The following is a 27,084-nucleotide window of genomic DNA, read 5'->3' on the forward strand; positions in this document are numbered from 1 at the left end:
ACCTTGGAAGGTATGAATACGTTAAATGCATGGACATGGATGTGTACACGAAGAGTTAGTCCAGTGGGCATATTTATTTTACTTAGAAAACTGATTAAAATGCAACAAATCCTTTGCTCTTCTGGATCACATGATAGGCATACCAGCGTACACCAATGGAGACTGCTTCTGCCCTTTGGTGTACCACTTCTTGGAACTATTTTCAAAATAAACCGGGTCCTCCCTTAAAGAGGCCGTGTATTGCAGTGATACCTGGACAACGGACACCCTGTGTTATGGGTGGGTACAATTGGTCAGCCACAACACCTGATTGGTAGGTCCCTTGAAGCTGGGTTCAAGCTGGCCAATGGGACACAGTCCAAACGATTCAAGGGACCTATTTATGCCCATGCACGTGACCCAGAGCTTCCTCTTTCAGCACGTGCATTCGGAACACCTGCCCACCTCTGCTTTTAGGGCTTGCACTTGACCTTGCTATGCCGTCATGTGTCATCTGTCGTTGGGACAGGGGCATGGCAGAAATTTCCCCCACTTGGCTGATTGGCTGTTGCCATTTGGGTTTCGCCTGCCACGTAGCAAATCGTCACAACTTGTAAGGTTGTGGATAGGCTGTGGTTCAGGTGACAGGGATGGGAGAACGCTCTTGCCATCCCTCTGTGAAGGGTATTCCATTAAAGGAATCCAGGGACTCAGTGGTTTGTGCCCATGCCTGAGTCCAGGGGAACATTTGGGTGGTGGAGTTAGCCTGTTCCCGGCTTTCTGCTTATCCAGGTGTTCACCCTAGGCTGATCTATGCTGGTGCCCTGGATCAGCAATACCTGCATGGCAGGGAGGTAATCAGACCAGAGCCTATGCAACCAATCACTTTCTGTAATCAATAAAGTTGTGGCCTAAATTCTACCAAAAACCACTTCCGGGTTAGCGCCATCGCCGAATGGCGGACTCCCTCCGAGCTCCGGAGGGAGCCGGCTCGGCAGGGGCTGGGTTTTACCGCACCGGCGATGCGGGGACCCTTAGAAACCACGGCCACGGGGGCCGTGGACTTGGAGACTCGGCTAGCACCGCTAGCGCCCTCCCGACTCGTGAAGGAGCCTTTTTAAAGGCTACGGATCGGGTGCCGGGGAGAAGCGTGGTGCTTTGAGTCCTCTGCCATCCCTGCCGAGCGAAGCCGCATGCCATCCGGCGGAGAGCGCTGACTTCTTCCATTGAGAATTTGGACTTTTAACAACAACCCGTGAGTAAATTGGAAATCGGGTTTAAAAGAAGAAAAATTTTTTGGATTTGGGACGAGCGGGGGGGGATCTAAAAAGGAAGTCAGTCCCCCTCCCTATTGTAGACATTTTAAAACAAGGATTGGGAAGCCAAGGCCCAAAAAGAACGGTATCTTTGCTAAAATCAAGAATTCCATGATGGGAAAGTACAAGAATTGTGCTGGAGGAAGAATTGAAGGAGAAGGAAAATGCACCCCCCTCCCTGGGAACCGGGGCGATTGAGGAGTGAGCCTGGTGAAAAGAGCCGGTGATTTTGACAGCTTTCAAAGTAGCTGTCAAAGTCGGAATTTTAAAGAGGATTTTATTACAAGGATCTTGCTGGTCAAATTTGTTACAACTTGATATAATTTGTTAAGACTTGAATACAAAATGGCGAAAATACGGAGAACAATCGGATTTTTGGAAACAAAGTTACAACAACCCCCCTAGAGGAGCTTCGGGACATTACAAAGATGGGCGTAAGCCGGGAAAAATACAACACTTCGGAATTTCACAGAACTGGTTATCTCCTGGGAAAGCTGCAAAACTGAAACTGAATCTCGTCTACAGGGTGTTTAGACTAAAAGGAGACAACAGAATACTTTACTGAAGAAGGAAGGGATTGAACGCAAGTTTTTGTTCCTGAATAACAACAACCCATGTAGAGTTACTAAACTTCTGAATAAGAAAGTTTTAGCAGCGGAACAAGAGGAAGCTGGACTATAACCTTGAAAGAACAATGGGGGGAATTTTATAATTTGACATTTTTAAAGATTTAGGAATTAATTTTTAAAAAGTAATTCTAAAAATGGGAAATAATTCTGCAAGGAGTTGGGGGGAAAATGGGATTGATGGACTTAAGATTTCCAGGCTGGAAACATAGATTGGAGGATAAGGGAAATTAAACCGGGGAAGGGGAGGGAGAATTAGAATCCAAAGGCTTGCAACTATTTTCTGAATTGGTTTTCTTTTTTCTAATATATTTTTTATCTTTTTATACTTTTATTCTGTGTGCTTTTACTTTAATGGGAAAAAAGGGGGACATTGTGGAAAGAAAAGGGGGTGGGCTATGGGGAGAGATCTTTTGTTTTTTTTTTATCAAGGGTGTTGCATAAGGTTTGTATAAATTTAAATTTGAACAATGGGGTATATAAATTGTGCTTTAAATCAGAAATAGAACTTGTGGAAACAACAATATGAAAGGGGAATACGGTAGGGGTGGGGGAAGGGGGGAGTCCCAGAAAGTGGATGTTTGAAAATAAGGTTCTGAATGTATCTTCATAATTTCTTTTCTTTTCTTTCTGTATTTTGGAAACTTCAATAAATATTATTTAAAAAAAAAAAAAAAAATAAATTCTACCAAAAACCAAACCAAAATTTGAGTCATGTATGAATTTATTTAGGGGGGAGGTTTCTGGGTCTGAACACGCAAATGAATAACCCTCGCCATTGTGAAAGGTGAGCAGCAGCAAAATTGCTGTGCAAGCCTTAAACTGGTGCAGCAATTGGACCAAGTGTGGGGCTGATGCCCTCAATTGATGATAGCAGAGTGAGCTTAGAATCCAGTGGTTCTGAATCAGGCCTATGCCATCACTGCCATGTAAGCAATTGGGCCAGCTTGAGATCCAGTGAATACTAGGTTGAGTCGGGCTGGCCCCCTCTTCTGCCTTCTTCTTCAGAAGAAAGCTTTTTCTAGCACATGCGGAGGCTGGTGGAGAACACCAGGGCAGGCAGAGGGACAGTTCCAGAGAGGTTTGGATTGCAGTGTAAAATGAAAAGCATTTTCTCCTTTTTTTTTTTAAAGCATATGGATAAAATTGACCAGATCTCAATGTTTAGGTGTTTCTGGGCCCAGTTTAAAGTGCTGTTTTAGAATCATAAGGCCCCTTATGACTTTATGACTCAGGATCCCAATACCTTTCAGAGCACCTCTCTATATAGGTACTTATGTGGAGCTCTCAGTCTTCACCTGAGGCTTTTCTCCCAAGGGAGAGGGCCTTTTTAGTTGTGGATCCCCATCAGTGGAATGCTCTTCTCTGGCAAGGCCCACCTGGTGCCTTGACACCAGGTTAAAACTTATCTTTTCTCCCACGCATCTGATAGCTGTGTGATGACTGGCTGATGAATGAAACAGTCTTGCTGCTGGAGTTAGTGTTCTTTTTCTGCTGGGCTTCCTTGTGTGTTATTGGAATGGTTTTGTTGAAACATATTATTTTATATGTGATGCCATTTCAGCTTTTAACCTTTTTATCAATTGCTTATAGACTCTTTTGTAGTAACCAAGAAGAGGAGGAGAATAATTTATCTCCCACCTTTTCATGACGTGTTGCATATTGTCATCCTCTTCCTTCATTCCCTTTCTCCGGGTACCCCAAGTCCGGACTTTGGACCCCTCCACCTTTTCACTCTTCTCCCTTGTTCTTCTGACATTGTCTGGGATGGTTAGGATACATCAGGTCACACCTCAGCCTGTCAGGACACGGCGCCTCCTTTGCCTTGCTGGGCCCATCGCTTCATTTCATCTGCAAAGAGGCTGGTGACGAGCTGGCCTCGTTAGACACAAATAACGACAGCAAAGCCAAAGGCAGCCGGCAGTTTCCTTCTCAGTTACCTGTCACATTCCCTCGGCTTTTCCTAAAGCAAGCAGTGCTTTTATTAACCCCGGTCAAGGCCAAGGCTGATGAAGACAGATACACATGTATAGACAACAAAGGCTTTGCCAAAGGCTTTGCTTTCATTTTGTAACTGACCTGAAACACAGAGAACCTACGACCCATCCTCCCCTTCTCCTGCCCCCTTGGGTCCCAGATCTCCTCCTGCTGAAACTCCTCCTACTTTTCTTAATTAACCAAAACCCCACTGCATGAGATCACTTGCTGCCTTTGAGGAGCGGCATTTTGTAAATTGTTCCAAAGAATTCTTGGCCTAGGCTTCTGCCTCCGATTAATTAATTAGTAGACAAATGCACTAGTCTTTGCTACAGTGTTTTCCACTGGCTATGACTTTTGCCTTTCTGTACCATACACACACACAATAAATATATATATAAGCCATCTTTCCAGACCATGTCCACCCAAGGTGGCAACAATACAACTGTACTACACACATATATAAACACCACCAAAATATAAAAATAGCAATACACTAAAATGTAAACCAGAATAAAACAATTTCCAACCACAGCAGTAAAATTATCTAATAGCAGCCTATCAAACACATCAGTTGCAAGCCATTTTAAACAGTTTTTAAAGACTTTGAATACTGCACCAGAGTGCCCAGTAATCTAGTTTTTAAAGATGAGCCTATGTTCAGGACTTCCAATGGGTGGGCTCATATGGGTGCAGGTGGCCCCTCAAATAGCCTGGCACCAAACCACTTAAGGCTTTAAAGGACAAAGCCAGCACTTCAAATTGGACCTGGAAATGCACTGGTAACCAGCAGAACCAGCACAGAACCACCAGTGTAATATAATCTGACCACCTGGTCCCACTGAGCACACTAGCAACCACTTTCCTGCACCAGCTGAAGTTTTCACATAGTCTTCGAAGGCAGCCCCATGTATGTAGTCTAGTATGGGTGTAACAAGGACATGTCTATCCACTACCAGGTCTACTTTTTCTAGGTTGGGTCACAGCTGGCATACCAGGACTCCCATGTGCAAACATGGCCCTTCAAGGAGAATATGGCCCCTGCACACACACCAGTTGCACCCCTCAGCCAGTTTCTTTACCCACGGTACCGCCATCTTGTATGGATTAAGCTTCAGCTTGTTCACTCTAACCCATATCAAAATCTTGGAAGCTGCACAATTGCCAAGATAAACATCCTGATAAATCTGAAAAGAAAGAAAGAAAGAAAGAAAGAAAGAAAAGGGTGTGGTGAAACAGGTTCAGATTCTTCTCAAAGAAATTTAGTCTAGAGGTGTGGAGGAGCAAAAGTGCTAATTAAGCAGGATACAGAAATCTCTTATGTGATCCCATCTGCTGATCCCTGCTGATCCTCAGTAGACAGCACTGTGAAGGATCAGCAGCCACAAGGCACAACTGATGAACCAGCCCCACTAACCTACTTGAGGGGACACCACAGATGCCACATCCTTTGGGATAACCCCAAACTTGATGCCCATTGCTTTTCTTATAACCTTGTCTAAATATCCCCTTTTACTATTTTATGTTTTATTTGAACAGCAGAAAATTCCTCCACCAGTTGTATGAAATCAAGTTGACACAATTTGTGACCTACTAAAAAGAACTCAAACCTTCCAGATATGCAACCTGTCCAAGGCTTGGTCCATTGGAAATCTGAGGCAAGCAGCAAAACTAAGTGATTTAGTGAGCTGGCATGGCTGCATTCATGTAAGTGGTTTGTGCATTAAAACAGGAGAAAGCAGGAATTGTTTGGTCAGGAGCCTTATCACACCTTGAAGGGCAAAGCTGAGGTGGGTGGCTGCCATCTCATTCACTTTGCATATGCATCCTCTGTGTGCCATGTCTGCTGCTAAGTGGCCCATTTTATTCCATACTTTGCAACGCGTGTATCATTGCTTAAGGATACTGAGAGATGCCTGAGAACTCATGGGTTCCAGGCCACCCTATAATTGCACCATGGGTTTCTACCTGTGTCAGGCCAAATCTTTGCACAGCAGGTACTTTTATCAACAAAGATCTCATAGGATGAATGGTTCTTCTCAGGTCTTAGACTGGTACGTCTGATATACTATGCACTAGCTTAGACCAGGGGAGGACTTTGGTAATATGGCACCCTGAGCAATGACAAAATTTGGTGCCTGTCAGGGAACTGCCATTGGAGCCAGAGGCGGAGGCAAGGCTCCCAAGTGATGCTGGAGAAGGGCCCAGCAGGGAGAGAGGGAGCTCATCGGCTGGGGAAGGAAATCAGCGTAACACCAGGGATAAAGGGGGGCAGATGGGGGAATCGGCGAGGGGGCTCCAGGACTCCTCGCCGGAGACCAGCGGGGAGAGCACGGGTCCTCCGCTACCCACACCCACCCTGCGCAGAAGACTTCCGCGCAGGGAGAGTAGGTGGAGACTTGGCGTCAAAGAACTTTTGTGCTAGACGAGGTTCAAGAAACGCCCACTGACGGATTCTGCTGGCGACTGAAACAGCCACGAAGTGAAGGACTGTCCAGATAGAAAAGGTTTAACCAGGCAACCTAGCCAGGAGTGGCGGCAACTTACGCACGAGCAACCCCTATAACCTTTACAGCAATCCGTCAGTCTCTGATGTTGCTTGTGCGCAGCGACAGGCAGGCAGCATAATGAGCCAAACCGGAGAAGCCGGCGCAACGGAGCAAGCAGCTGGAGTGCAAAATCTGGTGGAGAGGAACCGAGATTTGGAACAGCATGTGGCTCTCCTGACGGTGCGGCTGGACGAAAGGCGGACTCAGGATGCACAGGTCAGACCCACCCCCGTCGCAAGGAAGGTACCGGGACTGGTACACAAGTTTGGGGGGAAGCCCCAGGACTATAACGCGTTCCGAACGGAAATAGAGTACGCTTTGGAACTGCAATATAATGACTTTGCTGATGATGGGGAAAGGGTGGCCTATATTGTCGGGCATCTACAGGATGGGGCCCGGGAATGGATCAGGCCCCTAATGGCAACGCAAAATGCTGCCTTGAAGGACCTTAGGAAATTCTATCAGGCGATGGATGCAATGTATTCCAGTGAAGTGGAGCAAAATGTGACTCGACGGGAATTGATGGGGTGCAAGCAGGGAAGCCAATCAGTTAGAGACTACTGGTTGCGCTTTGCGATGTTGATCCACCGGCTAGGGTGGAATCGGGACTCTGAACCCATTCAAATGTTGTTTGAGGAGGGGTTGTCCCCAACTGTGAAGGACGAGCTTTCCCGCGCACCCCGCCCGCAGTCGATGGATCAGCTGACCAAGGCTGTGCTTGCGATTGGAGTAAGACAGGAAGCGTGGGCTCAGGAGAAGCGCGAAGGAAGAGGGGAACGTTGCCATGACTACAGCATTCCTGAAATACCGAGGCAGCCTTCCCAGCCGGCTGAGCCAATGGAAATAGATGGCGCGCGCGAGAGAGAGAGAGGTTTCAAACTCCAGTGAAGGTCGCAAGAGGCAGGGAAAGGATTGGAAAACCAACAAGAAGTGTTTCCTCTGCCAACGGCCAGGACATTTTGCCAGGGTCTGCCCTCAAAGAAAGGCCTGGCAAGGGATGGTGGGAGCTGCTGGCTGTGAGGAGGAGGGGGAAAAGGGACAGGCACAGGGAAACGCCAACGCTTGGCTGCCAATCAGCGGGCACAGCAGCCAGGCCAGCAACCAATAGAAGTGCCCCAGCCAGACCCTCCCAGGGCAGCTATAGCCATAGAAGTGGTGCTAGAACTCCCGAATGGGCACCCAGTCAAGGTGAAGGAGCTGCTGGATTCAGGCAGCTCCTGCAATTTCTTTAGCAAGGACTTCGTTCTAGAGCACCAACTCCACCTGCTGCCCCTGGATTTTCCCTTGCAAGTGACCACCATCGATGGCAGGGAACTTCTGGGAGGGGAAGTGACGCACCAGACCCCACCAATGAGAATGAGGGTTTCCAGGCACACGGAGACCATTGCCTTTCACGTAGCCACACTGGCAGGACCCCCAATAATATTAGGGATGAGCTGGCTGGGACTACATGATCCAGTAGTGGCATGGCATCAGCGGTCGGTCACTTTTGGGTCAGCTTACTGCTTGGAACACTGTCTAGGGGGGGAAACCCAAGGATGATCGTGGCCAGGGTGGCTGGGATGGCTGTGGAGCCAAAAGGGGAGGTGCCACCACAATATGCTGACCTGCAGGAGGTCTTCAGCGAGAAGGAGGCGGATAGACTACCCCCCCATAGGCCCTTTGACTGCCAAATCAACTTACTCCCAGGGGCTCAGCTGCCGGTGGGTAAGCTGTATGCCATGTCTGACCGGGAAATGCAGGAGTTGCGGCAATTTATTGACAAGAACCTGAAAAGAGGTTTCATAAGAGAATCAAAGGCGGTGGGGGGCAGTCCGGTGTTCTTTGTGGACAAAAAGGATACTAATCAGCCTAGATTAGTCGTAGATTTTAGGGCCTTGAACCTTGTATCAGAACCCGTGACCTTCCCAATGCCCAGGATTGACGACATTTTAACACGGGTGAGGCAGGGGAAAATATTTACTAAGCTGGACCTCCGGGGAGCGTACAATTTGATTAGGATGAGGGAGGGGGACGAATGGAAAGCCACCATGTTCACCCCCCTGGGGGCCTTTGAGTACTTAGTTATGCCATTTGGATTACAGTCGGGCTCCGCCTGCTTTCAAGCATTCATGCACCACGTGTTGGGGTCCTTGCTGTACAAGAACTGCGTAGCCTTTTTGGACGACGTCTTAATCTATTCTGACAATGAGAAACAACATGTCAGGGACGTCAGGGAAGTGCTAAAGAGACTGCAGAAGCACCAGTTGTGGGTCAAGCTGGAAAAATGCCAATTTCACGCAAGAGAGGTTGAGTTTCTGGGGTACAAGTTGTCAGACAAGGGCCTAGCTATGGACCCCAGCAAGGTGCAGGCGGTGCTGGAATGGAAGGCCCCCAAAACCTGGAAGGACGTGCAGAGGTTCCTAGGGTTCAGCAACTTCTACAGGAAGTTCATCAAGAACTTTGCCCACTTGACAGCGCCCATCACAGATTGTCTCAGTAGCAAAAAGAAGTTCGTCTGGACAGAAAGTGCCCAGCAATCCTTTGAAAGACTGAAGAAGGCGTTCGCTTCGGAAGAGCAGCTCCTGCACGTGGATCTGGAGAAGCCCATGAGGCTGGAGACCGACGCATCAGACCGAGCCATCGGAGCGGAACTGTTGCAGCCAGGGGCCCAGCAGAGCTGGAGGCCGTGCGCCTTTTTCTCGAGGAAGCTGAGCAAGTCGGAGCAAAACTACACGGTGTATGACCGTGAACTGCTTGCAATTTATGCAGCATTTTGACGATGGAGACATCTGCTAATAGGGGCACAGCACAAGATCCAGGTGTGTATGGATCACAAGAACTTGGAATACTGGAGGACTGCGCGAGTACTCAACCAGAGACAGATTCGATAGGCACAGGAGTTCTCCAAGTTTTCCTTCGAGATCCAGTACGTGCCGGGAGAGGAAAACGTAAGAGCAGATGCTCTCTCCCGGAAGCCAGAGTACATGGAAGGAGAGGGACCGCCAGAAGTCAGACACGTGTTCCCCGAGAACCGATGGGTGTGTGGGGGAGTGTTGGTTGGGAAACAAGAACTGGCCGGGCTTACTAGAAACGACGAATTCGCTCAAACTAAAATCAGGGAACTCCGGGACAGAAGGGAAAACCATGGAGGGTTTGAGGAAAAGGAAAGGCTACTGTACCACAGGGGGGTGCTGTACATACCGGGGGAGACCTTGAGGGGAAGGGTACTCAAACAACTCCACGACAACCCAACAGCGGGGCACTTTGGTCAACACAAAACCATGTTGCTTGTCACCAGGCAATTCTGGTGGCCAAGGGTAAGGGAAGATGTACGGGAATATGTACGGGGGTGCGACCGCTGCCAGAGGGCAAAGGGGGAGAGGGCTGCCCCCGCAGGGTTACTGGAACCCTTACCCATGCCGGGAAGACCCTGGGAGGTGGTGTCCATCGATTTTATGACAGATTTGCCCAAGTCAAGGGGGAAGACAGCTGTCATGGTAGTAGTCGATCTACTGACAAAAATGTGCCATTTCATAGCTTGCTCACATGCGGTGACGGCAGAGGAGACAGCCAGGTTGTTTGTGGATCACATCTTCAGGCTGCATGGGGATCCCTCGAGGGTCATCTCAGATCGCGGGAAACAATTTACTTCCCGGTTCTGGAGGAAGCTCATGAGCTTGCTGCAGGTCGAGGTGGGCTTCTCGACGGCGAGACACCCGGAAACCAACGGGCAAGCAGAAAGAGTGAATAGTATACTCCAGCAATACCTACGCTGCAACGTCAGCGAGAGACAGAACGATTGGGTAGACAAACTAGCGCTGGCTGAATTTGCGTACAATAACGCTGAACATGTGTCCACGGGAATGAGCCCGTTCATGGCCAATTATGGGTGTCACCCCAGGGCCTTCCCGGGGAGGGGGGAGGAAGGGTGGAGCGTACCTGCGGCAGAGCAGTTTGTGGAAGAAATGGAGGCCTTGCACCAGCAACTTAAGATGAACTAGGAACGGGCCAAGGAAATTTACAAGAGGCAGGCAGACAAGCACCGTCGGGAAGGGGAGACCATTCGGGTGGGAGACTGGGTGTGGTTGTCAACCCAAGGGTTACCCTTTAAGGGAGGGTGCAAGAAGTTGCAGCCAAGGCGGCTGGGACCTTTTGAGGTAACACAGCAGGTGAACCCCGTGGCATTCAAGCTCAAGTTGCCTGACAGCATGAAGATACACCCGGTGTTCCATAGGTCCCTACTCTCACCGTACAGGGAGGGGCGGGAATTCCCGGGGCGAGAGGGAGAAGTCACCACACACCCGCAGGTAGAGGAGAGGGAACACCACAACCAAGCCACGGAAATACTCGATTCAAGGTGGCGAGGGCGCCAGGTGGAGTACTTGGTAGCTTGGGAGGGAGAACCCAGGTCAGAAAACACGTGGGTTCTCGCGGAGGCTATCAATGACGGGTATCTTGTGAAGGAGTTCCACAGCCTGTTTCCAGATAAACCAAAACCACTAGTGAGATTCTGGGAGGAGCAATTTGGTACCACAGACGATGAAGAGGATTTTGTGGGTTTTCCTGCCTCCGAAGAGGAGGGAGGAGAGGCGTCAGAGGGAGAAGAATCAGACTGGGAGGCCCACCCCGCGGGAAGAGATTGGAGCGGGTGGGAAGCGGGTTTTGAATCCTCAGAGGATGGCGACAGCTCCTTCCGGGGATTCCCCGCATCATCGGCTGAGGAAAGGGACGAAGTTGGATCAAAAGGTCGGGCCGGGGGTGGAGGGGGTCCTGGGGGGGAGGTGGATGTCAGGGAACTGCCATCAGAGCCAGAGGCGGAGGCAAGGCTCCCAAGCGATGCTGGAGAAGGGCCCAGCAGGGAGAGAGACAGCTCATCGGCTGGGGAAGGAAATCAGTGTAACACCAGGGATAAAGGGGGGCAGATGGGGGAATCGGCGAGGGGGCTCCAGGACTCCTCGCCGGAGACCAGCGGGGAGAGCACGGGTCCTCCGCTACCCACACCCACCCTGCGCAGAAGACTTCCGCGCAGGGAGAGTAGGTGGAGACTTGGCGTCAAAGAACTTCTTTGCTGGAAGAGGTTCAAGAAACGCCCACTGACGGATTCTGCTAGCGACTTAAACAGCCACGAAGTGAAGGGCTGTCCAGACAGAAAAGGTTTAACCAGGCAACCTAGCCAGGAGTGGCGGCAACTTACGCACGAGCAACCCCTATAACCATTACAGTGCCCTGCCCAATATTTCATATTTTCATGCCCCCTCCCTCTCACCTTCCGTTCTGAGACCCCTTGGCTCAGCGCCTGCATGGGGAAACCTCACACACAGCCCTAAATCCAGTGTTGCGTAGACTATCTTGGGAAAACAAAGCCAAGAGTGTATGGAAATAATGCCATTTAAATTTTTAACTATATATTCTACATATATAGTCTATATCTTCTGCCACTCTGCATGAAGGATGCTGAAAATAGTTCTCTCTTTTTTTGCTCAGAGGCCAAACAAGGCGTGCTGCTGACAACATGGATAGTAGGCATTGTGGAGAAACCACACCGCTCTTGGAGGTTTCTAGCGGAGGCCGGTGCTGTAGGCTTTGGATGTATCACAGAAGTTGCCCATAACCAGGCAGGGCTTGATGTTATGACTCTTAAATAAACCTGTACAGCCTCCACATAAGGACAATAATATGCTGAAGTGAAGCAGAATGGGCAGAGTAGGGATAGTAGAAAGCCTTTGGCTTTGGAATCTAGTTTGAAATGCATCCAAATGAAAATAGGAACTGGAATTTAACTCCAGATGGTCTTTGATGGCTTCTCCCAGATGCAAGTTAAATATTTACTTACAGCATCAGAAGAATAGCATTTAGCAAACTTTCCCCCTGCTAAGAATGGAGTCTGGCTGTATCCATTCCTCCACCTAACTCTTAGCTGAAACTGAACCCTTCTTGGTTAATGATCCGTTTTCTTTCTGTAGCCACCCCTCCCCCAACCTTCAATCTCTCCCTCTCCCTCCCCCACCCTCATTAGTTTAACTTGAGTTAATTAAGACTAGTAGTCGACCTTCAATCTCTTATGTGTTAAAACAGAACAATCCCAAACAGAAAGACACACAGACACAACTATGTGATTTCATTGTCTCAGGGAGACAGAAAGCCAGTGGGGCTTCCTTTATCAAGGCTAACATCTTCCCGATGCTTAATCTGGCTGGTTTTAAAACGTCCTGCAAATACAGGATCTAGGATAACAATCTGTCCATGTTTCCTCTCACCACCCCCATTTCATCATTGGTAAGAATGAGTGAATTGGATTGACATGGAGGTGATGGAAGAAGAGAAATGGTCTGGACGTCAAAATGACAATGTATATTACATGGTTAACAGAATAAATGGTATGTGCAATAGCTGTGGGTATTTTCATCTGCTATGTCAAAAATAAGATCCTCCTCCCCCTCCTCCTCCAAGTGTATCATTCAGTTTCCTCCCAATGGAGATTTAGTGTTTGCTTGAAGGATCTGTTTCTATGAGTAACCTCACTTGATAAACAGGGGGATGAAGTAGGACTCTCGATAGCCACTTGTTGCGGCGACTGCTGTGTGCATATATAGAGAGAGGTCATGCGTGATGCTTTGACTGTAGTGTTGATCACAGACTATAGGACGCAGTGTGCTTTTGAGCGAAGTGCATCCCATCTAGGAACTCAACGTGCACGGGGAAAGGTAGGACCTTGGGTTCTTGATTATCTTCATATATTTCTTTTGCGGGGGAATTGGTTGAAATTGGCACTTAAATCATGCTTACTTTGGACCGATCTCAGAGAAGATCCTTTACTGCCCATTTAGGAATGCTCTAATTGTATGTGCAATGCAAACAGCAATGCTATAAAATTGCAGCATGTAGATGTTGACTTCCAAATGCATCTACACAACAGTGAACGGTGTGATATATGAAGACGGTCTGTTCAGTTTTTCTTTGAAAGTGAAAAGCAAACAGAACCATCATGCAGATAGTTTACAGTACACTTGAGAAGGAAGCAGACAGAATTGCTACCCAATGAAATAAAAGGAAATGAATTATATTATATACATTATATATATTATACACATTATATTTATTAGGAAGGATTTCTTGCTTGTTTATACTTCTCATTAGAAATGGCTGACTCTGAAATAGGAAAAAGTGAATTGCTGATGATGCCCAAGGTGCATATTTGTAATTATATCAGATGAAATTAGTAAAGCTGATAGGGGGGGGGAAACCCTGCTTAAAAATGCCCCTAGATACTGATGTTTCAGAAGTGTTCCTAGAGTTCCTAAAAGCAATCCAGACTAGGCAGAACATACTCAAATGCAGACAATGTATTGTTGACTTTAGTGATGTTGAAGTTGAAACAGGATTCATTTATTACAAAAACAGCCACTGTCTCCTAAGTGTCCTTAGAATCCTGCATAATAACCCTTGAAGGATAGGCGGACATCTTATGTAATAACATAATCAAGTTAGCCTTTAAGTGGTTTATTTTTCCATTTCAGCTTTTGAAATGCAGATATGAAATGATTCAAATGATTCAAAATGTAGCTTTTGAAATGATTCAAAAGAAAACAAATTAGACTTTGGCATTCACCAGCGGTAGGAATCAGTGAAAGATGCTAGTAAATCTAATGTCTTAAGGGGCGTGCTACATACAAAAGTAAAATGAAATAAATGGATTACAACATTTTTGTTTTAAGCAAAGCAGCTTTCTAAAATGTAAACTACTGTAGGAGATTTCCTCTATACAAAGAAAGACAGAATAATATTTGCAATGTTAAGAACCCTGCCCTGTTATAATTTAGACTAAAGTTTTGACTTCAGATATTCAAATTTGTTCATGTACTAGACGTACCAATAGTTCTAGTGATGGTTGTCAGAAGAACCTGGAATACATTTAATACATGTTCTTTGCTAAATCACTCATCTCATTTGCCTTGCCTCACAATCTATGGAAGTAGGGGAGAAGATTCTGATTAATCAACATATAAATTTTACCCATATTGCTTGTAAAACAACTTCTTTGTGACTGAGTTTTCCTTGCTCTTCTTTGCAACATTTTAATATTCCTCCTGACAGATTAATTTACCCCAGCTGAATGTGCATCTCAAGCTTAACCAGCAAGTCTGAACATCGGCTGAATTAAAATAAATATATTTAAAATTAAAATGAGTTATTATAAATAATATGACTAGGCATGTTTAAGATACTGCAGGTCTGAAAAGTCAAGGCAGAGGCACTAACCTTTGATGACTTTGACATTCACAGTTCAAACAGAAGCATGTTAGTTTACAACACTACAAATAATTCATTTGTGATTATTTTGCAATCCTAGAACAGTATTTTAAAGGATTTGCTTTGCCTTGCCATTTGCCTTTGTATGTTTCATCGCTTTTTGAAATAAACACATATAAAATGAAATATAATCATTCTTGAGTTTTCCACCCACTTTGACTATTTAATACTTCTTAATAACCTAGGCATAGTATTTACTCTGGGTTAAAATTTTATGGAGCCTTCCAATACAAATGTCTGATTTTCAAGCATCTCATTGATTTTCTTATCATGCTTTTTTATCTGTCCAAACTCAACTGAAATATTAGGCTTTAAGATGATTTACACATCAATTATAAATTATGTTGGAAGTAAATGCCAATATTTCAACAGAATGTACTTCTGTTTTGGATGATATCCTAAGCACATTTTTGGAAAAAATCTCATTTAAATAAAAACAGAGACTTAAGGCTGCAATTCTAATCCTCCTAAACTGGGAGTAAGCCTCATTGAATTCCATAGGACTTAGTTAAGAGAAGACGAGGTTATGATTGTGCAGCTATTTCTAGATAATGTAGATGACAGTCCCATTAATCTTAATCCTAAAAACATTGACCGTGATCTAACGTATGTACCAATAATTTGCTAATAGAACTTTCTAATTCTAAACTGAAGATCCATTATAACCCCCATTTAAATTAAAGCTCCCACCGTATCCTGCAGGATTTTCTCCTTGAGAATGCTTCCTGCCATCCAGTTTGGGACTCCTGCCCTTTCAGTCATTTTAATATTCATGCTATAGATCGCTGAATAGTAGCCAATGTTTCCCTTCTGCTCTTAAATAGCTGGATATAGATTTTGCACAAGCAGTTTGCAGCTGCACAGAAGAATGTTTGCAGACAATAGTACAGTACACCCTTGCCCGGAATGCATTCATTATTAGTTTGTTACTATCAGCTGTTTCCATGGTGCTTACTTTGATATAATGATATTAAGGATGGGTCTACTCTGTGTAGCACTAACTTTGAATATCACTCTCAGTTGTTCCGCAGAGCGTATTCCTAGGTAAGTGTACATAGACAGGATTACCACTTCAATGGTTTGTGCACTTTACCTGGATCTTGTTATCTGTGACTTGTATCCTTCCATTCCCCCAGCTGTACAAGAGCCCCAACTTTACTTGTAACTGGGTTTTCAGGGGGTTCATAGCACCTCTCAAACACCTGCAGATATTTTTTTTTAAGCCCTACTCCAGAAAGCGCTAAGGACAAAGGGAACTGCCTTGTACCAAGATGGACCACTGATCCATTGAGCTCAGGATTGCCTACTCTGGGCTTTCAGAGAAGGGTCATTTGCCAGCCCTCTCTGGAGATACCAGGGATTAGACCTAGGATCTTCTGCATTGCTCTACCACTGAGCTATGGCCCTTTCTGAGCCCATTGTGATTCGAAAGTGTTTCTGTCACCTCCGTTGTAAAGTTTTCACGAGAGACCTGCTGCTTGGACACACTTTGAAACAGTTCTTGCAGGAGGTGGTGGTGGGGTTTTTTGTTTTCTGTTTTAGTTTAACCAATAGTGAGCGTGATGTAGTCCCATAGTATGAGGCTACCATTTCTCCTTTAGCAATACAACACTGTATGTCTAGAGACAATGGATAAAACAAACATGGCTGGAAAGTGTTTAATGGTTAATGTATTTGTATTTCTTTAGAAACCAATTAAAAATTGCTTAAAATAAATAAAGAGATGAAAAGTTTTTAAAAAAAAGAACATGGGGGGGTTGTCTTTTGATGGGTGCGGGCTCTTCCCTCCACCACCATAGTATAATTTTCCTTCTTTTTAAGAAAAGAAACAAGTAAGCCCCCCCCCCCCCCGGCAATTTCAATTCCTTACTGCAATATCACATTCCGCTTTCTAACATTATAATAAGATTGACACTGAGACTACCAAAGCACTAAGAGGGAAGATGCCTCTGTCTTTCTGCAGGGCAATCTGTGGGGCGAATCGTTGCCTATATTGATCCTCCATAAATTTAAGTGCAGTCCCTGACATCGAGACTAGTGGTCATCACCACATCTTCTTTTCTCTCTTCTGAATCTTCTACCAACCATCTTCATTGAATGACTCTCGGGAAAGGAAGGGGGGAAATGGTATCCACACCGTGGGTTGTTTTATAAATCTGTATCATGTCAGTCCATCCTCACCCTCCCCCCCCCCCTAAACTATGAGGGCTCAACACTTGACCTTTTCTTATAGGCAAGCTCCTTCAAACTCGTGATGATTTTGATTGCTTTTTTATTCTTTTTCTAGCTCTACTGTTTCATATTTGAGATGTGGTGATCAGAACTAAACACCAGATGCCAGTTGCAGCCACGGCATAGATGTATAAAAATGCATTATGATGCTGTCTGGTCTATTTTCAGTTTCTTTCTTCCTAATCCCAAGCATGGAATTTACCTTCCTCACTACTGCCACACACTAACCATGTTTTCACTGAGCTGCTAACCTACCACAATCCCAAGCTCTCTTTCCTGGTCAGTCACTGCCATCAGTAAATATGTGAAATTAGAATTTATTTATTTTTGCCCCACTGTGCTTGCTTAACATATATGTACACCAAACCACATTTGCTATTTTGTTGTGCATCCTCCTTTCAACAAAAGATCCTTCGAATCTCTTATGGAACTCATCTGATTGCATGTCTTACAACAACTTCAGTGTGCTTTTTATTAAATATATGTGGTTGTATGCAATGCTGCCCATGTGTGAAAAAAATGGAGGTCTGCTCACACTGTGGAACTTCACCTTCTTTTCATTCTCCCTAGAGCCCCCTGCACACACTCAACATCTACCCCTGAGGGTTGGGCGGGGGGCTCTGAAGTAAATGTGGGGGGCATGCAGGGGAAAAGAAAGTGACGATCTAGTGTGTGAACATAAATCTGTTCATTCAACTTATCCTTCTGGATCAGAACAAAAGGCCATCTAGGCAAAGGCATCCTGTTCTCACAGTGGCCAATCATGCCTATGGAAAGTTCTATGGCACTTCCCTCATCTGGATTCAGCCCCTGGACCATTGCCGGACCAGTCATCAGACTTCCCATACCCCAACCAGTATAATAAGAGACCAATAAGACTGGGTTTGGGGTCAAAACAGGCCACAACTTTATAGAATACAGATGAAAGAGGTTTGGCTTGGGCATGGGGCAATCTAAATACTTCTGGTCTGCTCGCCGAAAGTGATGCGTTGTCAATCCAGGTGGGGGTTCCTAGACTTACATCCAATAGAATGACCCCCGCAGGGACCACCGTCTGGGGGAGTGCCTTCGGCCCTGGCCCTGCCAGGGCACACGGACATGGCCACTCCCTCCATGTTATGTACTGAGTTGAATAGGATCCAAACTGCAGCAGTCTGATTGGTCCTAGAACAATAGGATCCAAATGGCAGCAGTCTGATTGGTCCTAGAACAATAGGATTCAGAAGCAGCAGTCTGATTGGTCCTAGAACAATGCAGCAGTATGATTGGTTGGCAGGAACCACCCAATCATGCTCCAGATAGAAGTGAATCCACAACCTGATTGGCTTACAGTAGAATTCCAGAATTAGCCAATCATGTGCAGCCCATTGTGTAAATAATGTATATAAAGCAGATACTTTGAGGGGACATTCATTCATTCCTCCTCACCACTATGAGCTGAATAAAGAGCATGAAATCACTTTGCGACTCTGAGTATATTTCACTGGCGACGAGGATGTGATCCCGCTGAGCTGACTGCCACACACAGCACAGCAGCCCCGCCACCTGCCGCACCGCTGCCTCGCACCGTGTATCCAGGCTTCAGCTCCGGGACACAAGGAACTCAGAATGGCAGCCGACAGCATCTTCTCACCGTTCAACCCAGCATCTGGAGACTCGGAAGCGTACGCCTCCCGTTTCACCTTCCTCCTAGAAGCCAAAGGGGTCACCGAGGAAGAAGACGCCAAGAAGAGGGCAATATTCTTCAGCGTCTGCGGAGAGGAGACGTTTGAAATCGCCCGGGCTCTCCTTGCGCCTGAAGACGTTGCTACTGTTCCATACAAAACAATAATGGAACAGCTGAAGGGGCACTTTTCGCCACAGCCCTCAGTGGTGGCTCGTCGAAATGTCTTCTATGCAAAGCAGCAAGCCCCTGGGGAAACCATAACTGGGTTTGTGACCTCTCTCCGCCAAGCCGCCCGGTTCTGCAACTTCTCAGAATTGGAGGACATGCTTCGTGACCGCCTCGTCGGTGGCCTGAAGGATGAGAAGCTGCAACGCTCTACGCTAAGAAGAACCTAACGTTCCAGGTCACTCTGGAGGAGGCCCTGGCAACGGAAGCTGCCGAGAGGTCGACGCAAGAGGCACAGCCGAGCCAGCCGTCCCAACCGAGGGTCCACCACAAAGACCTCACCGACGACTCAGGATCCAACAGGGAGGAGGTGCACCGAGTACAGCAGCGCACTCAAGCAGCGCACATACCACAGCTGCCTCGACGAGAAGGAGGGAACTGTGCAAGCTGTGGAGAAAGTCACAAGAGGAGAACCTGCCGTTTCCGCAACGCAGAGTGCAGGCAGTGCAGAAAATCAGGACACATCGCCCGGGTGTGTCGGGCTCGGCCCACAAGACGCCAGACATCAGATGACCAATCCAAGAGCCCCAGGTCCCGGGGCCCAACGCACCAAGGCAACTCGACGGAACTCACGGACTTCCAGGTATACCAGTTGCCCCACCCCAACGTAGAGAAAATTTATGTAGAGGTACAGATAGAGGGGGCCCCATGCCGCATGGAGCTTGACACGGGTTCGACTCTATCCATAATCTCGGCAAGGACCTTAAGGAAACTGTGTCCTACTGGGGGTCCCAAACTCAGGCCAGCCCCATTCACCCTCCGGGACTTCCAGAAACGTAAGGTCCCCACAATGGGGGTGGGGACCTTCAGGGTGCAATACCGAGGGTGGACGTGGCAACTGGACTTGCTTGTGGTCAAGGGCCCCTACATTAGTTTACTGGGATTGGCATGGTTTGGACCACTGGGGCTAGCCATCACCGGGGTGAACCACACGAGCTTACAAGTGGACGTGGACGCCATATGCAAGGAATTTCTGGGGGTTTTTGATGGGAAATTGGGACAGTATACGGGCCCCCCCATTGCTCTACAGCTTGACCCCGCAGTACGACCGGTCAGGCTCAAGGCCCGCCGGCTCCCGTTCGCCCTGAAACCCCATATAGACGAGGAATTGGACCGACTCGTGGAGCAAGGAGTGCTGGAGCCGGTGCCTAATGCCCCCTGGGAAACCCCAATCGTCACACCCGTCAAGCCTAATGGTTCGGTCCGCATCTGCGCAGACTACAAATGTACCATAAACAAGGCCCTCACGGCCCATGCATACCCAGTGCCAGTGGTCAGCCATGTCCTTGCTGCCCTGGCTGGGTCGAACATTTTTGGCAAGCTGGACTTGGCCCAAGCATATCAACAGTTGCCAGTAGATGAGGCCACAGCAGAGGCACAGACGATTGTGACGCACAGAGGAGCGTTCAGGGTAAAGCGGCTGCAATTCGGTGTCAGCGTGGCACCAGGCATATTCCAGAATCTAATGGACTCTCTCCTTAAAGGGATTCCTGGTGTCACCCCCTTCTTTGATGATGTGTTGATTGCCGGGCCCACACCAGAGGAGTTTGAGGACCGCCTCCACACCGTTCTGCACCGTTTCAAGACGGCGGGTCTCAAGGTGAAGCGGGAAAAATGTCTACTAGGAGTGCCTCAGGTGGACTTTCTGGGATTTATGGTGGACGCAGAAGGGGTCCACCCGACTGGGGACAAGGTACGGGCCATTTGTGATGCCCCAGCGCCCAAGAACAAGACTGAACTTCAGGCCTTCTTGGGACTATTGAACTTTTACCATTCCTTCCTTCCCCACAAGGCGGCGGTAGCGGAGCCCCTACACAGACTCCTGGACAAGCGGGCCCCTTGGGTGTGGGGCCAGCGCCAGGAGGCCGCATTCCAGGCAGTCAAGGACTTGCTTGTCTCAAACTGGGTCTTGGCATACTTCGACGAGAGGCTGCCGGTGGTGCTAGCATGCGACGCCTCACCCTATGGCATTGGCGCTGTCCTGGGACACCAACTCCCGGATGGAAGAGAGGTACCGGTGGCATACTTTTCCCAGACACTCAACGCAACCGAGCGGAACTACTCGCAAATCGACAAGGAGGGTCTGGCAATCGTGAAGGGAGTAAAAAAAATCCATGATTTCTTGTACGGGCGGCCCTTCACCGTGGTGACTGACCACAAGCTGTTGCTTGGCTTGTTTGCCCCCGAAAAGCAGACCCCCCAAGTGCTGTCTCCTCGTGTCCTCAGGTGGTCAATTTTCCTTGCCAGCTACCAGTATGCACTGATTCACCACCCTGGGAAGGCGATGGGCCATGCGGACGCCCTCAGCAGGCTACCACTACCGGAAACAGGCCCCGACCCAGCACCTGCACAAGAGGTTATGAGCCTGGAGCTGCTTCCCGAGCGCCCCATTCAGGCACAAGAAGTTGCACACCATTCCAAGAAAGATAGGGTCATCTCCCGGGTCCTGGACTGGGTGTGGAGGGGATGGCCCAGCAGCAGCCCCGGGCCAGAATTCGCTGGCTACACAACCCGCAAACATGAACTGTCGGCCCACAAGGGGTGCCTGTTATGGGGAAGCAGGGTCGTTGTTCCCCAGCCCCTCCGCAAAAGGGTCCTCACAGCCCTACACGAGACACACCCAGGGGTAGTAAGAATGAAGGCCCTTGCCAGGAGTTATGTGTGGTGGCCGGGGATCGACGGAGAGATAGAGGCCTGGGTCAAACACTGCCAGGCCTGCCAAGAATCCCGCCCAGATTCCCCAAGGGCCCCAGTCCAGTCCTGGGAGTCCACCCGAGCACCATGGTCACGCCTGCATGTGGACTTCGCTGGCCCCTTTCAGGGGAAAACATTCTTCATAGTGGTGGACTCTTACACCAAATGGCTGGAAGTCGCACTGGTACCGTCCACTTCTACGTCCGCAGCCATCCGGGTACTACGCAGGCTGTTTGCAACCCACGGGCTCCCTGACACTCTCGTCTCAGATAACGGGACTGCATTTACGTCAGGAGAATTCCAAACTTTCACAGTGCAGAACGCCATCCGCCACATCCGTTCGGCGCCATTCCACCCTGCCACCAATGGCCAGGCAGAACACATGGTGCGGACCACCAAGGACACCCTTCGCCGCATGACGCAAGGGGATTGGGAGTACCGCATTGCCACATTCCTTCTAGCACAGCACAGCACCCCCAGCTCAAAGACTGGCCGGAGCCCTGCTGAACTACTAATGGGTCGGCGCCTTGCAATCAGATTGGACCGCCTTCACCCCGATAGAGCTCAGGATGAGGTAGTGGTGGGGGAAGGCAGGAACCCCCGGACCTTCGAGGCCCAGGACCCAGTGTATGCAAAGAATTTTGGGGCAGGACCTGCATGGGTACCTGCCACAGTCACCAGGGTCACTGGTCCCGTGTCGTACGAGGTGCTAACAGATGGGGGGCAATGCTGGCGCCGCCACTGCGACCAGATACGGCGACGATTCCCAGGAGAAAACCAGGAGGAGGAGGACAGGTCAGAGGAGTCCCAAGGGAACAGTGGGGCAGTGAGGCCCATAGAGCAGCAGGGGCAAGCAGGAGAGGCAGAATCAGTAAATACAGAGAGGACCCGCGAGGCCGAAAGGACACCGGAACCAGGACCACGACTGAGCGAGCCGGTTGCGCCAGACCAAACAGCCCCATCACAGCCAGCATCCTTGGAACACGAGCCAGAACCTGAACCCCGGACCAGGGAACACCCCAGGCCGCAACGCACACGTAGGCCGCCGGCGTACCTTGAGGACTATGAATGCGACCTCCCGGGCAGGACTGGAACTTAGAGGGGAGGGGTGTTATGTACTGAGTTGAATAGGATCCAAACTGCAGCAGTCTGATTGGTCCTAGAACAATAGGATCCAAAAGGCAGCAGTCTGATTGGTCCTAGAACAATAGGATTCAGAAGCAGCAGTCTGATTGGTCCTAGAACAATGCAGCAGTATGATTGGTTGGCAGGAACTACCCAATCATGCTCCAGATAGAAGTGAATCCACAACCTGATTGGCTTACAGTAGAATTCCAGAATTAGCCAATCATGTGCAGCCCATTGTGCAAATAATGTATATAAAGCAGATACTTTGAGGGGACTTTCATTCATTCCTCCTCACCACTATGAGCTGAATAAAGAGCATGAAATCACTTTGCGACTCTGAGTGTATTTCACCCCAGATCCCTTTAACGGATATGCCAGCTTTTGGAGGGGCAGGCAGAGACTACAACCTCCTGTCCATCCAAAACAAAGGATTGCCCCAATGCTCAACCAGCTGTGATGATTGCTATGAGGTAGGCAACACCACTGGGTCAGTGCCAATTAGCCCAGTGGGCAAATTCCTACCCAGCCCCTTAAAGGACGGTGACCACCGTAGCCACAGCAGAGGGTGGGTAGGCAGGGAAACCCGGCACAGGAACAAACAGGCTGAGACCCCAGGTGCTGGCTGCTTAAATGGGCAAGGGGCGGATCCGAGAGAAGTCCACCGTTGGCTCCATCGGCTCCATGCCCGGCACAGCCCAAGTCCCATTTGCCAAAGCAGGGTGCAGGCAGGATCCCGTTCCTGATAGGGAGGGGACTACAGTTTGAAATCCCTCGTCGGGGCCCCAGTGAAGCCTCCTCTGTCCCGCAATGCCACCGCACGAAAAGGGGTGAGTGGGCTTATAAAAAATGTTGATATATTTCAGGCAATTTGTTTAAGGCATGTGCTTTTAAGATGTGCATGTCCTTATTTGACCTATCTTGACCAAGCTCTGAAAAAATTCAGTAGATCAGCACTGTACACAAGCACAATGCAGTCTTTGCTAAATCATTGCTCAGATGATACAAACTTCCTCTGTAATAAGTTTAGGCTTATCAGTGATTTTCAGCCTTTGGCCTTGAAATAAAATTCTGCCCATATATTGTTTTGCATTTACTAGTTGGCACCAACCCTGACAAGAGTCAATGGAAGTGGCATTAGATTTTCTAGCTTATTTTTATTTTATTTTATTTTGCATGTCTAGCTCAGCATATATTGCTTTGACTATGGACTATTTATTATAGCCCTTCAAACATCTTTCATTGTGAATTATTACTAGGGCAGAGGAGGATGGGACAATCTGTCAAATTCCTGTTTCTCGTTTTTCCAGGCTCCACATTTCCACATCTGATTGCAATTTTTTAAATGTCCTCATAAAAATTAGTAATAGTTTCCCTTTACATATTTTGTGCGCAATTTTACCTAATATTCACTTGTTCACAAGCAATTTTCCCCAATATAATGCAGTTTTGGATTTAATTACACTAATATTTCAGCTTTTATGCTTTTATGCTTTTATGCTTTTAAAGGTTCACCTTTAAATGTGAACTGAATCAAATTTTTCTACCGTCTGTCTCTAACCTATGAGTCCTACTGTTGCAACCTCGTTTGGGGTTTTAAAGCATCTCCCTTTTATAGATTATTGGTAGTGGGGACTTTGAGGATAAATAAAGTTCATGCATTATGCTAGAAATATGAGGTAGGGTGTGCTTCTGTTGCCTAGGCAACAAGAGGTCACTTGCCGTGCTCTGCTAGAAATTACAACACAGGAATTACAACACAGGAATTACACGTACAGGAAGAAAGGGGAATGTCTCTTTCTGATTCACCAGGCAAAGCAAGGATACTTTCTTCTCTTCCTGCACTATAATGCATGTAAGTCACAGCCCAGAGGTGGAAGTGAGGAAGAATCACCCAAGTGTCTTGACAACTGGGCAACTTTCTGTCTCTTCCTTCTGTACACCGCAGCCTGTGTATCCCTGCAACACAGTTCAGAAAGAAAGGGAGATTGCTGCCAGGGTGCAGTGAACCCACCCCATCTAGCCATAGCAGAAAAACCAAGAACCACCAATAACATTCTTGGATTTAAATTAGGCCACAACTTTATTGATTGCAGATGTAAATGAGTTTTTGCTTGGCGCTGGGTAGCTACCATCTTAGAATCATAGAGTCATAGAAGAGTTGGAAGAGACCACAAGGGCCATCGAGTCCAACTCCCTGCCAAGCAGGAAACACCATCAGAGCACTCCTGACATATGGTTGTCAAGCCTCTGCTTAAAGACCTCCAAAGAATGAGACTCCACCTCACTCCTTGGCAGCAAATTCCACTGTCGAACAGCTCTTACTGTCAGGAAGTTCTTCCTAATGTTTAGGTGGAATCTTCTTTCTTGTAGTTTGGAACCATTGCTCCGTGTCCGCTTCTCTGGAGCAGCAGAAAACAACCTTTCTCCCTCCTCTATGTGACATCCTTTTATATATTTGAACATGGCTATCATATCACCCCTTAACCTCCTCTTCTCCAGGCTAAACATGCCCAGCTCCCTTAGCCGTTCCTCATAAGGCATCGTTTCCAGGCCTTTGACCATTTTGGTTGCCCTCCTCTGGACACGTTCCAGTTTGTCAGTGTCCTTCTTGAACTGTGGTGCCCAGAACTGGACACAGTACTCCAGGTGAGGTCTGACCAGAGCAGAATACAGTGGCACTATTACTTCCCTTGATCTAGATGCTATACTCCTATTGATGCAGCCCAGAATTGCATTGGCTTTTTTAGCTGCCGCGTCACACTGTTGGCTCATGTCAAGTTTGTGGTCAACCAAGACTCCTAGATCCTTTTCACATGTAGTGCTCTCAAGCCAGGTGTCACCCATCTTGTATTTGTGCCTCTCATTTTTTTTGCCCAAGTGCAATACTTTACATTTCTCCCTGTTAAAATTCATCTTGTTTGTTTTGGCCCAGTTCTCTAATCTGTCAAGGTCGTTTTGAAGTGTGATCCTGTCCTCTGGGGTGTTAGCCACCCCTCCCAGTTTGGTGTCATCTGCAAATTTGATCAGGATGCCCTTGAGTCCATCATCCAAGTCGTTAATAAAGATGTTGAATAAGACCGGGCCCAAGACAGAACCCTGTGGCACCCCACTAGTCACTCTTCTCCAGGATGAAGAGGAACCATTGATGAGCACCCTTTGGGTTCGGTCAGTCAGCCAGTTACAAATCCACTGAGTGGTAGCATAGTCAAGACCGCATTTTACCAGCTTCTTTACAGGAATATCATGGGGCACCTTGTCAAATGCCTTGCTGAAATCAAGGTAGGCTACATCCACTGCGTTCCCTTCATCTACCAGGCTTGTAATTCTGTCAAAAAGTCTGACATGACATATTTTTCAGAAATCCATGCTGACTATTGGTGATCACAGCATTCCTTTCTAGGTGCTCACAGACTGTTTGCTTAATGATCTGCTCCAGAATCTTCCCTGGTATTGATGTCAGACTGACTGGGCGGTAATTATTTGGGTCCTCTCTTTCCCCCTTTTTGAAAAGAGGGACAACATTTGCCCTCCTCCAGTCTGCCGGGACTTCGCCTGTTCTCCAGGAATTCTCAAAGATGACTGCCAGTGGTTCTGAGATCACATCTGCCAGTTCTTTTAATACTCTTGGATGCAGTTCATCTGGCCCTGGAGACTTGAATACATCTAAACTAGCCAAGTATTCTTGTACTATCTCCTTAGTTATTCTGGGCTGTGTTTCCTCTGCTGAATCATTTGCTCCAAATTCTTCAGGTCGGGCATTGTTTTCTTTATCGGAGAAGACTGAGGCAAAGAAGGCATTGAGGAGTTCAGCCCTTTCTCTGTCCCCTGTTTGCATTTCACCATCTTCTCCTCTGAGTGACCCCACTGTTTCTTTGTTCTTCCTTTTGCTACGAACATACCCATAAAAGCCGTTTTTGTTGCTTTTAGCCTCTCTAGCAAGCCTGAGTTCATTCTGTGCTTTAGCTTTTCTGACTTTGTGTCTACACGTGCTGGCTATTTGTTTGAATTCCTCTTTGGTGGTTTCCCCCCTTTTCCATTTTTTGTACACATCCTGCTGGAGGGATATCAAGGTTCAAGACTGATTTGGGGTTCACCTATGACATACATCAAATAGGTGCAATTCCCACAGACTTGCCATATTGGAGAGTGCTATGGTCCTCAGCCCTTGCCTGGACGTATGGACCTCCCCATGGATCCCTTTAACGGGGTTCCCCACCACCAAGGAGGTAGAAGCAGAGGTTTCACAATTTCCCCTTTGCCAAAGACTAGGAATTTACCCAATGTCATATCCGCACATGTTGTGATGATTGTTGTGAGGTAGGCGAAACCCTCAAAACAGGCCAGTTCTTCTGTTGAGAAATTTTCCTCCCTAACCCCACATACGGCAACCATAAGAACCA

General features: G+C 47.7%; 1 protein-coding gene across 2 annotated transcripts in view; it reads left to right on the plus strand.

Moving 5' to 3' along the window:
• Positions 1-12,530: 12,530 nt before the first annotated feature.
• Positions 12,531-27,084, plus strand: part of ALDH1A1 (aldehyde dehydrogenase 1 family member A1) — a 68,692-nt gene continuing 54,138 nt past the window's right edge. The window contains exon 1 of one of the 2 annotated variants that reach the window (XM_083576964.1): positions 12,531-13,133. The gene's annotated coding sequence lies outside the window, so the exon portion shown is untranslated. The remainder of the gene's footprint in view (positions 13,134-27,084) is intronic. The other variant, XR_014539802.1, reaches the window with a different exon arrangement.

The sequence above is a fragment of the Podarcis filfolensis genome (assembly GCF_964270895.1).
Source record: "Podarcis filfolensis genome assembly, chromosome: 11".
Classification (NCBI taxonomy): Eukaryota; Metazoa; Chordata; class Lepidosauria; order Squamata; family Lacertidae; genus Podarcis; species Podarcis filfolensis.